At 37.4% G+C, this 12,709-nt stretch overlaps 1 protein-coding gene across 2 annotated transcripts in view; it reads right to left on the minus strand.

Moving 5' to 3' along the window:
* The window catches only part of Mgtor (nuclear basket protein megator), a 676,213-nt gene that overhangs the window by 456,833 nt on the left and 206,671 nt on the right, over positions 1–12,709 (minus strand). The window lies entirely within an intron of this gene.

Here is a 12,709-nt window from a genome sequence, read left to right on the forward strand (position 1 = left end):
TAATAATCTTGTTTCTTAAAATACTGATTGTTCTAAAGTGGTGTAAATGTTGGCCTTGATTACCAAATTATGGATCAATCAGACAAAACATGAATCTTTCAAGTTCCTTCTTTGCTACTGGAAGTACGATAAAAAATATTTATATGCATTTCTGGAAATAGCTAGCAGATTTAGCTCTATTCAGGAGTATTTTAAGTATCTCCAATATTCTTTTAGGCAATAGTAGAACCACCTCTTTCATCAACAAAGAACTTTAGACTTTAGCCAATTGTAGCACTTTATTTTGGCACTAGCATCTTAATCAATAAATGAAAGTCCTAGTCATGATGACTGATAAATTGCCTCGGGGGCATATGGTGATGTGCTTAATTAGTTGTTCATTTTTGGAACAATTTTTCAGTCAAAGATCTGACAATACTTTTAAATTATAAAAAAACAGTGCTATTTTGGTTTTTTGCAAAATTATAAAAAAATAGGACTTCCTTGTCCTCTGTTCTGTGATCACAGGATTTAAACTACTAATCCAAAACTTTTAAACATACATAGATTAACTTTTGGTGATACATTTCTTGATAAGTAGCAGAATACCAAGGACATTCATGACAGGGAAAAATGTTTTCTGTTGTGAGATTTAACTAGATATTTTAAATCAGTTAGCCAAAAACACATAAGATAATGTAAGAAAGTAATCCTAATATTCATAATTTCAAAAACCCCAAAGGAGCATTAACCACATCATAATACTGAAGTTCTAACTTCATATACTACAATCAAGTTAGAACTTCAATCAAATTTTTTCAATCTCGCATTGAACAACTTCACTGTCACTATTTTTGAAATGGAATTGTCACTAGAGATCATCAGCTATTTTGATAAAAATCAGTAATTGCTGAAACAGGCTGTTATTCAGGCTTACTATCTATCTCTGAAATTAGAAATTCATTACTTTTTCATGTCCTTAAAAGAAAAATTTCTGATTACCTACACTGGAAGGGGGGGGGGAAGAATTAAGAAACACCTTTCCAGACATCCAAAGGATAAAAAACATCCCAAATTAATTCCTTCTTTTATCTTTCTTTGTTTTATTCACAAAAAATCTATTACACATCATACAATTTTGATGCTATAACTGAGAATTATTACAACTTCAGAGTTTTCTTCAAATACAAATTTCATAACATCCAATGACTTCATTTTTTCTTTCATGTGATCAACTCTCTCTCTCTTTCATTTCCATAACTGTACTCTTTCAGTTTTCTCTTGTTTGTTCGAATTTATCCTTTTTTGCTTGACGTATAACACTTGCTTTTATTTGAAGCAATCCTTGTAGCTTATATTGTGATTTTTCATAATCTCTAAAAAAATTTTGACATTCAACCAGGTTTTCCACCAAATGCTGTTCGTTCAACTGATGTACTACCACGAATTAAAATTAAAACCTTGCAGATGAAACTGACAAGAGCAGTTATTTAATCATAACTAACACAAAATACACTGTACAACACAGAGAAATTGGTCATATTTTGCTTTATCTGAAACTTGTGAAGATGTGATTTTCTCAATGAAATATTCCAATGATGTAGTTACTCAAGCACAACTAACAATGATGAACAGTGTGTGATATCAGATCAAATGAATACAGCTCCTTAAAAGACACTTTTGAATAAGTTTTAAATAAAAAGCTTTCAAAAACTCAGCATATTACTTTTAAAATGAACATTACTTCCTCATTCAATTTTGTCAGAAACTCCATAACACTGTCAATAAGATGAACTTGCTTGAAATTATTTGCATGTATGGGGTGTGGCTATATTAAGTAACGAGACTAGCAGCTGTTACACACCAAGCATAAACTGTAAAACAAAGGCATAACAGTTAGAACATGACTGGAACTGTTGAAACAAAAGCACAGCAGTTGTAATGTGACTTGGCAGACAACTATTTTCGAAACATGTTCCAACATTTTTTTTTTTTTTTTTTTTTATGTGAACCCCAAACACGAGAGGTATTAGAACCTATAGTACTTAGTACCGTGCTTGGGTTGGAGGATGAGAAGACAAAAGAAGATATTTGTTGACATTGGACTTGAACTTCTGTAGATTGTAATTTTCAGGAAATACGTATGAAGGAAGGTTGTTCCAGAAAACGGCAGTTGAATGAATAAATGAGGAAGATGAAAAGTTGGTTCTGTGGGTTTGAAGTTGGACAGTAAATGGATGTTGGCTAGTGGCGGCACATGTTTGGACTGTTTTGAAAGAGAGGGCGGGAATTATAGAAGCCAGTTCAGAAGAACAGTGCCCATGGAAGTATTTATAGAAGAGGCATGCAGCAGAAAAAGTATGTCTATGAGAAAGCGAGTGGAGAGACTCTGTTAGAGATGAATCATTAAACTGCCCTCTTCTGAATGGAATCAAGAAGCCTGAGAGAGGTTTTGGGGGCACTACCTTAGATGTGGCAACAATATTCCATAGCAGGGTGGATTTGCGATTTATACAGAGTGAGCAGCTCTTTGGAAGAAAAGTAACGCCGAGAGCGAAAGAGAAAACCAAGTTTTTTAGATGCAGAGGAAGCAATATTTGTAATGTGCTTTTGCCAAGAAAGATTAGAAGTCAGGGTAATCCCCAAAAGAGATATATCATTTTGCATAGAAATCTTAGTGTCACTAAAGATAAGCATAGGAGCAGAAGAATCCTTTTTGCGAGATATAAGACGAGACTGAGTTTTAGAAGGGTTGAAATCAACTAAGTTGTCTTTGCCCCACTGGAGAATTACCTGAAGATCGGCATTTGAGGAATTGGTAGCAGATTTTCGAGAAGTTGAAGCTGATTGAGCCGGACAAGGTTTCTCAAAATGGAAAGTTGAATGCAATGTGCTATCATCGGCAAAACTATGGATAGGATTTCCAGTCAATGGAAGAAGGTCATTGATATACAAAAGGAATAGAGTGGGGGAAAGAACTGACCTTGGGGGACACTAGCATTAGTGGAGAAGTTAGAAGACAGAGAGCCATCTACCATCACCCTCAGTGAGCGATCAGAGAGAAAACTGGATAACCAGTTACAAAAAACAGTTGGCAAACCATAAGATGGAAGCTTGTTTAGAAGACCTTTATGCCAAACACAATCAAAAGCCTTTCAGATGTCAAGAGCAACTACTTGTGTTTCACCGAACCTTTCCACTGAATTAGTCCATAAATGGGTAACATAAGCCAGAACATCACCAGTGGATCGACACTGACAGAATCCATACTGGCGATCGTTGATCAGATGGAAGGTTTCTAGGTGGTTTAAGAGTTGGCGGTTAATTGATTTCTCCATTACTTTAGAGAGAGTAGAAGTAATTGCAATGGGACGATAATTGGATGGGAGGGATTTGTCACCCTTTTTGGGAACTGGCTGGATATGAGCAAATTTCCAAGCAGAAGGAAAAACACCTTTGGAATAAGAAAGGGAAAAAAGCGGCAAAGAATAGGAGTAAGTTCAGGAGCACAGGTTTTGAGAACAAGTGGAGAAATACCATCAGGACCTGGAGCTTTCTTAGCATCAAGATCCATCAAAATCCTTCTGATATCCTTTTGACGGAAGACCAGGAGGCATTGAATGGAGCGTGTTGGGAATGGTGGGAGGTGTTTTACCAAGATCATAAATACATGAGCTGGAAGAAAAATGGGATGCTGCTAGCAGGTCAGCTTTATCCTTGGCTGAAGTGACAACAGAACTATCTGGTTTGGACAGAGGTGGGAGCAGAGATGGGCAAAAGTAGGAGCCAATAGCTTTGGCAAGAGACCAGAATGCTCAGCTACCATCAGGGCAAGAAGCAAGTTTTCTACTCTTAGCCTGTTCAAACTCTAGTTTGGACTGATTAATAACTGCTTTACAATTGTTGCGAGGTTTGGTATATGCAGAAAATGAAACTGAAGAATTATAAACAAGCCAATTACGATATAAAACATTCTTCTCTTGAACAGCCTTAGCACATTTATTGGAAAACCAAGGTTTAGATAAGGGACGAGATTTTAAAGTGCAGTGTGGGATAAAGGATTCCATTCCTGCAAGAATAATTTCACTGACACGATCTGAGCAAACGTTGACATCAGAAATTTTGAAACAGTAATCCGACCAAGGAAAAGAAGTCTCGCAGGTCATCCCATTTTGCATTCTTGTAATGCCAAACAGCACGAGGTTGGGAAACATGCTCATTCACTTTGCAGTGAGACATTCCATTACCTTGTGTTTTGTAGTTTGCTGGAAAAACGACAGAGAAAAGAATTGAATAATGAATCAACCTCAAATTTTTAACAAAACTAAAGAAAACACCAACTGAAAGTTATGTGTTGTAACACATCAAGTTTATGGAGAAGATACTTTGTCAAGAGCTGGCATGTTTGAATAGCATAGAAGATTTTTAGAAGAGAAAGAGAATGGGGAAAATAATGAGCAACCAGGCCATCTGGTATCCAGGAAAACTTTTGAAAATTGGGACCATGTAAAGACACTGATTAAAAGTGATCACTAATCCATTTTGAATGATTTCAATTTTGAATGATGGTTGCATTGGCACTCAATATGGATGAAGAAACAGATGAATGTTAATTGAAAATTTAGTCATGAGAAAAGTGTGTCAAGATGGTGCTAAAAAATTTGAATGAAGATCAAAGAATTAGAAGACTCCAAGTTGGTGAAGATGTTTTTAAAAAAAATGAAGATCCAGACTTTGAGTATTGAAATTACTTGCAATGAAAGTTGCCTATTCCAGTACAATCCAAAACTAAAAGACAGTAAATGGAATGGAAGACAAAACAATTCCTCAGACCAAAAAAAAGTTGGAAAATGTCAAAATCAAAAATGAAAACCATGCTTGTTTTCTTCAATATTAAAGGATTTATAATGGCTGAATACATTCCACAAATCAGACTGTCAATCAAACATACTACACTGAAGTTCTGACAGGGCTGAATAAAAAAAAATTCAAAGGAAGAGACCTGAATTGTGGAAGGACAATTGGATGCTACATCAAGAAAATTCACCAGTTTATAGCCAAAAAACAAATCCCAGTGTGTGAACATGCAGCCTACTCACTATATCTAGCCCCTTGTGACTTTTTTTCTCTTCCCTAAACTGAAAAGTGTACTCGAGGGAACCCATTTTCAATCCATGAAAACATTCAGAGAAAAACAACTGAAGCATTAAAAATTCATACAGAAGATAACTTCCAGAAATATTTCTATGCTTGGAAGAAATGTATGGAACAGTGTGTGCAAGCCCAAGGCAAGCTGAAGGTGATAACTTGTAAGATACGAAATATTTCATTATATTTATTTTATTGCAACAGTCTCGTTATATAATAGCCACACCTTGTATCATGTCCAAAGCTATGAACACTAAACATTTTTTACTATGAGTATATTTTTTTACAAAATTGATTTAGAATGCTTTGCAACATGCACTGCAAAGAACTTTAAGAAATGGAAGACACTGGATAATTTATTTGATATTTGAAATTTTTTGTTTGACATTTGAAATGGTTCTAGCTGCAGGACAGTTGGGTGTTAGAATGATAACTCTGCTGTGAGAAGCTTATTGTCGAAAAAATTTTACACTTTCTTGAAGTTTTCTGTTGCCAAAGGATTAGTCTTGATTGCTTCCACATATTTCTTTAAATGAGGTATAATTTTCAATGCTCCCTGCATTACAGTGATTACATCTTATTTCACAAAATTTAAGAAGAAAATCTGAAAGAAGAAAAATGTTCTGATTTCCTTGATCAGAACATTTTTTGAAACATTGGCAAAATTTCAGTATTTGCCACTCCTTTTTAACAGGAAAGTTCCAAGTACTAAGTAAAGTGAGAAAGATACTTGCAACAATTATTTGTTTTGTGTTGGATTTCTTTCTTTCAATATAGGCTTTTAGTACTTGAAAGAATGTAATGTTAACATTTGGACCATCCAAAAATATATATATTAACAGTGGATTCCGGTTATCTGGGCCACCGGTTAATCAGGAAAGCTATTTATTTGGGGCAAATCTTAAAAAACAGAACCCAATCAAGCAAATAGCCAGGATTTACTTCGCTTAATTGGGACAACATGCTGTTTAATCGGGGTAGGAGACCGCAGCACTGGAGATTACCCTACAATTTTATCCAACCGAACCACATGGTGCGGTCGGATTTATGGAGGTCACAACCATAAAAAAATAAAAACAATTAGCAGTCACCTGTTCATTGGGCTTTTCTGTTAGTGCAATCTATCATAAACGGATAGTAAACTCGATCTTATTGAATTTGGGATAATACCGACAGCTGGAATTCTGTGGATTATTATGGCGAAATGTGTTTACACTTCCATGAAATCTTCAATCATATAAACAAAAATTAATTTTCAGAATCTTCTCTTCATTCCTATTTTTAAAGCTTCGTAAATTGTTACTTTGTTCTCACTTGCGTGTATCATGTTACTTGCAATTTGTGTGTGCCATGTTCTATTTGTTCCATGTTGCAATTTGTGTGTGCCATGTTATTGATTGCTTATCTTTTTACTGTTTTAAATTTTAACCCCCACCCACAAATGCCAGTGAACAGAAATGTCAACTAGTTAGTATGTACATATTACAGTACGTATTAATTATTCTGATTATCACGTATATTCTTCTGATTTTCACGTATCATTTAATTTGTTAATTGGAGGTAATAAATGATAAATTTGTGCTTAATGTACTTTACTTTTATAGCCTGTGGATAATATTCCTCCTGTCCGCTGTTTAATAGAATTAAAATTCAATTCACAAATGTGATCACAATGATCGGCGCTTACTACACATCGTATAGTGAATAGTACTTTACTATGGTGACGCCATCGTAACGTGATTTGATTGTACAGTGAACCAATTGTAAAGCAGGAGTCCATTGTATTTTTAACTAATTACGTGAAACTTCAGATAATTGGGCAGCTGCTTAATCGGGCCAAAATGCACTAGTCACGATGTGTCCCAAATAACCGGAATCAACTGAATATACGCTCGTGAGCCAGAACATTATTATTTATTATAGATTAGTAATGTCCACATGGTGCAGGAAAACCTATGGCTTACACTGCTGCAACAGCCAAAAAAAAAAATAATAATAATGATAATAATAATAAAAAATACATAAAATAAAATAATAAAAATAAAAACAAATTAATAATAAGAAGAAAATTTTTAAAAAATAATAAATAATAATAATAATTAATTAAGAGAAAAGGAAATGGACAACCTATGCATTTCCCTCCTCCCTTAGGTAATTATCCAGCTGAATTTTTGAATTTCCCCAGACTGTCAGCCTCTACCATCCATGTAGGTAACTTATTCCAGTAATTTATAACTCGCTGGCTAAAATAAAACTTCTTGCAATCCAGTCTAAACAACTCCCCCGATAACTTCAAATTATGGCCCCTAGTTCTAGAATCATTTATAACCATGCAAATTTCATCCTTATTCATTTTGCTTAAGCTTCTCAGAGCCTTAAACACCTCAATGAAGTCTCCTCTATCTAAGGTGCCTAATTTGCAAGCTTTGCAACCCACATATTCGAAGTCGTTCCTCATATGGATGCCCTTTTGCCGATCTCACCAAGGGACATAATACGTTGGCATTCGAGGTGAGCGGACGCGCTTAGACAGGGCTCCTCAGTTAAGTGGTTTACTTTTGGATAGTGCTTTTAAATATTTGATTTATTTAGATATTGTTGGATTATTTTGTTATAGGTTTTCCTGTAAGTTTGATTTTAATATTATAAATATAATTTTTAAAGTTACTTTCATTGATATTTATTTAATTTTATAATGGTAGTTACGAGATCTGCCTTAAACACGTCACAGGGTATCGTGACTCACACGGAAATAGCCGATGGCGATTTACGGGTGAGCCATCATTTAATCCGTTGTGGAACCTGTGGAATGTTTTCCAAGGTCGACCTGGTGACTAATCCTACCTCACCTGGGGATTCTTTTCTTTGTGATCGATGTAAGGAGTGCACCGATCTTAAATTACAATTTGGTGCACTGATGGAACAATTTGAGTCCCTGAAAAAACGAGTGCCCTCAAAAATAATGCATCTGGGAGCTCGTCAGGGACTCAAAACTCCAGCAATCTACCAAGTGATGCACACCCGATTCGAGCCTCAAAACAGAAAAACCAGGTGCAACCTACTCTGGTTAAAAAGGACATTGTTTTATTAGGAGACTCCATTGTCAGGGAAACGGGGAATATTTTTTGTAATAAAGATAGGTGGAGCAGAACCGGGGTATGTCTGCCGGGAGCAACTATTGATGATGTCACCAACAGATGGTCAGATTTTAAAGGGGGTAAAGATAATATTATTATTCATGTGGGGACAAATGATATTAAACGTACACGATCTGACGATTTGTTGGAAAAATACAGGACCATGCTGAGGAAAAGTCGCGAGCTAGGCCATAATGTCTATGCTATGTGTCTGCAATTCTGCCCAGACACGATAGGAGGGATTATATGTTAAGAGCCTTGTGGATTAACTCAAGATTTGAAGGAATCTGCAAGGCTTTAGAGGGTAAATTTCTATCAGCATGACCCACACTTGTAGGTAGAAGGAATTTGTTTTGTAGAGACGGGATACACTTTAACAAAGGTGGTGCAAACGTTTTTGCCAGTATTATTGAGGATGCCTTAAAGGTTCAGGGAAACTGCTAGTTAGGGGGGATGTGGGTAATACTGACACGCGTTTATCTGATAATATTGGTCAATGTAACTCTTGCACATACCTTAAGAGTTCTTATCTGTTACCCCAACTGGACGTATTATCTAGATGTTCTGGGGGCAAAGACTTTCACGTGAGCGGGTAGCTAATATCAGGGAAGAGAGCCTAAAAAACCCAATGTATAACTGACATTAATTATAAATCAAGATTAATGGCAGTAGCATGGCAAAACTGTTGAGGGAAAAATAATAAATTAAACATAATAATTAACGAACAGGGAGGGAGAAGAAAAAGTAAGACTAAAAATTGTAGCAGAAAATCTCCCAAGGGTTGCGTTAGGGTTGTTAAATATACAAGAACAGTAAATCTTAATTGTTTATACAGTAACGTTAGAAGTGTCATCAATAAAATGAGCGAATTTGAACTGCTGGTTAAAACAGTAACGCAGACATAATAGGGCTTACAGAGACGTGGTACCACCCGGAAATTGGGAATGATGAGTTTCAGTACGGCTTGTATAATGTATTTAGGAAGGATAGGTTAGATAGAAGGGGTGGTGGGGTAATGCTTCTTATCAGAAGCAGCCTGAGTGCGACGATAGCCTTCCCGGATTTAGACATTTCACATGCTAGTATAGAGTCTGTATGATGTGAGATAGTTGGAAACAAAGGTATAATGCAAGTAGGAGTAATCTACAGACCAGGTGATTGTGAAAATTATGACAAAAGCCTCTACATGCAAATGGAATGGGCAAGTAAGCGTCAGTGCCTTATTATGGGTGATTTCAATTTGCCTCTAATTGATTGGAGTAAATGGGAAGGAAACTCGACATGGGGAACAAAATTTTTAAATCAACTAGATGACTGTTATTTGTATCAACATGTCAGGGAAAGTACTAGAGAAAAGAATATCCTAGACCTCATCATCACACATGAATCAGATGACATAACAGGGCTGACAGTAGAGGAACCAGTAGCAGGAAGTGATCACGGAGTTCTACAGTGGATGATGACGAGAGAGGTAGCAGAAGTAAAAGGCAAAGGAATGGGTTTTAATTTCAGAAATGGAAATTACGATGCCTTAAGGTACTACGTGGCCTCTATTAACTGGGTAGATATTGCGCAGAGAATGAATACAATTGAACTGTGGTACGCTTTTAAAACATTAATCACAGATGCCTTGAATGCGTATATACCATTAAAAAAATACTCCACGAGAAGGGTTCCAAGTTGGATGAATAGTGAAGTTGTCACATTACTTGAGCAGAAAAAGGTGGCATGGGAAGGTTACAGAGCAATAAAAAGTACTGGAGCCTATAACAGCTACAAGGTGATGTGTAATAGAGCCACAGAAAAAGTTCGACAGGCAAAGGCAGTTTATGAGAAATCACTAGCAAACAGAGCAAAGAGGGGGGATAAAGAATTCTTCACATATATAAATGCCAAGAAGAGCAGGACAAACCAGATCGGATCTTTACATAAGGGAAAGGGGATAGTATTAAATACACCAGCTGCCGTTGCAGATGAACTCAACAGTTATTTTGCATCGATATTTACAAATGAAAAGCCTTTTGTGGCAATGGGAAATTGTGGGAGCAAAGTTAAAAAATATGTAATTAATGATATTGAAATTTCGCAAGATTATTTAATGAAAAAACTTTCGAGCCTACAGACCAGTAAGGCTCCTGGAGTTGATGGAATATACCCTATAATCTTAAGAGAGGCGGCAAGCGAGTGCATTGAACCATTGAGACTAATTATGCGAGCATCACTAGACTCTGGGGAGATTCCCTTGGATTGGAAAAGTGCAAATGTATCTCCCATACATAAGGGTGGCTCTAAAAGTGAACTTGGAAATTATCGACCTGTCAGTCTGACTTCAGTAGTAGGGAAAATCATGGAGGCAATGATCAAGGGTGGAATTCAGGATCATTTGGATCGTATTGAAATTCTTAAGATACTCAGCATGGTTTTGTAAAGGGAAAATCATGTTTAACAAATCTGGTTCGCTATTTCGAAAGGGTCACTCACGAGCTGGATTTAGGGAATAATTTCGACATTGTTTATTTAGATTTCAGCAAAGCTTTTGACTCAGTCCCACATGAGCGGTTGCTTTATAAGCTGGAACAGGTTGGAATCACTGGGAAAATCCTTAGATGGGTAGAAGGATGGCTTCAGGGAAGGAGGCAGAGGGTTGTGATAAATGGCTATTCCTCAGATTGGGTTGATGTAAGAAGTGGGGTTCCCCAAGGATCAGTATTAGGACCACTGTTGTTTTTAATTTTCATAAACGACATTGATGAAGGGATAGAGGGCGTGATGTCTAAATTTGCAAATGATGTTAAAATTGGTAGAGTAGTTAATGATCACTGTCAAGCTGAGCTTCTTCAGAGAGACCTAGATAGACTTCAGGAATGGTTAGAAAAATGGCAGCTGTGCTTTAATCCACAGTAATTTATAACTCGCTGGCTAAAATAAAACTTCTTGCAATCCAGTCTAAACAACTCCCCCAATAACTTCAAATTATGGCCCCTAGTTCTAGAATCATTTATAACTATGCAAATTTCATCCTTATTCATTTTGCTTAAGCCTCTCAGGGCCTTAAACACCTCAATAAAGTCTCCTCTATCTAAGGTGCCTAGTTTGCAAGCTCTGCAACCCACATATTCGAAGTCGTTCCTCATATGGACGCCCTTTTGCCGATCTCACCATGCGAGTAACCCATACCCGTCTTTGGACCCTTTCAAGAAGAACAATGTCTTTCTTTAGGTGAACGCAGTATTCCAAGTGTTGTCTAATAACAGCCTTATATAATGGGATTATGACATCCTTATCTCTACTAGCGATTGTTCGATAAATCATCGATGGGACACCATGGGCCCTCCTTGCAACCAGTCTACAATGCTTGGCGAACTTCATATCTGACCACCTATTAATAGCATGTCGGACTACTGTTTGCTGTGATAACTGCTTGCACCTGGCTTGACTCTATAAGACAGCAGAAAGTGCCCTCAGGTATCCTTGGACCAGCTGGACAGAAGGATGTCCCAGAGTTCAGCAACAGAACAAGCAAGCACTGACGACTGCTGTACTCCACCACATCTCACAAATGTTGGATGGGATTGATGTTGGTGGGAATTTGGTGGCCAGGAGAGCACATGAAATGCTTGGACGTGATCCCTGAACCATTCCTGCACAATGTACACCTTGTGACATGGGGCACTGTCTTGCCGAGAGTCCACTGCCATCTGCATGCATGGTCACTATGCAGGGTAAAACATGATCCGAAACAATGCTAAGGTAGAATCTGGCAGTAAGGGGGTGTTCAATGGGGATGAGGAGGACCCAGTGATGTCCATGAAACATCCTTCATACCATGTGCAGTCTGGCTGCAGCAGTTCAAATGCTTGCTATTGAACACACACACACACACACACACACACACACACACACACACACACACACACACACACACACACACACTAGCATGATGGAACTGGAACTTTGATTCATCAGACTAGGTAACTCTTTTCCAGTTTCCAATTTCCAGGAACACTGCTCTGTTCGCACGGCAAGCGGAAGGATCCATGACAGTCAGTCAACATGGGCACATGAACAGGTTGCTTTGTCCATAGGCCTATCTGCAAGAGCATTTGATGGATGTTGTTCTCAGAAATGTTTCTCAAGGGTTTAGTTGTAGTCTGCTGTTCATTGAGAGATCATGAACCACCTGATGTCACAGATAGCACATGCCAACTGCAATTCACTTTGAATGTCAACCAGTGATGGTCTCCCTGTCCCAGCATTTTGGTGGTTGTGAGTCCCTCTTTAGACCATTCCAGCCATACCTTCACTACAGCAGCCCTTGAAGAGCCAACCATGCCTACAGTTGCTAAGATGCTGGCTTCCAACTTTCTAGCGACACAAATCATTTCCCATTAAAACTTCATCTGGTACTTCCCTTTCTCCACTGCCCAGGCTTTGTACTGACAGGC

Source organism: Mastigoproctus giganteus, chromosome 11, assembly GCF_048544385.1.
Source record: "Mastigoproctus giganteus isolate SK-2022 chromosome 11, ASM4854438v1, whole genome shotgun sequence".
Classification (NCBI taxonomy): domain Eukaryota; kingdom Metazoa; phylum Arthropoda; class Arachnida; order Uropygi; family Thelyphonidae; genus Mastigoproctus; species Mastigoproctus giganteus.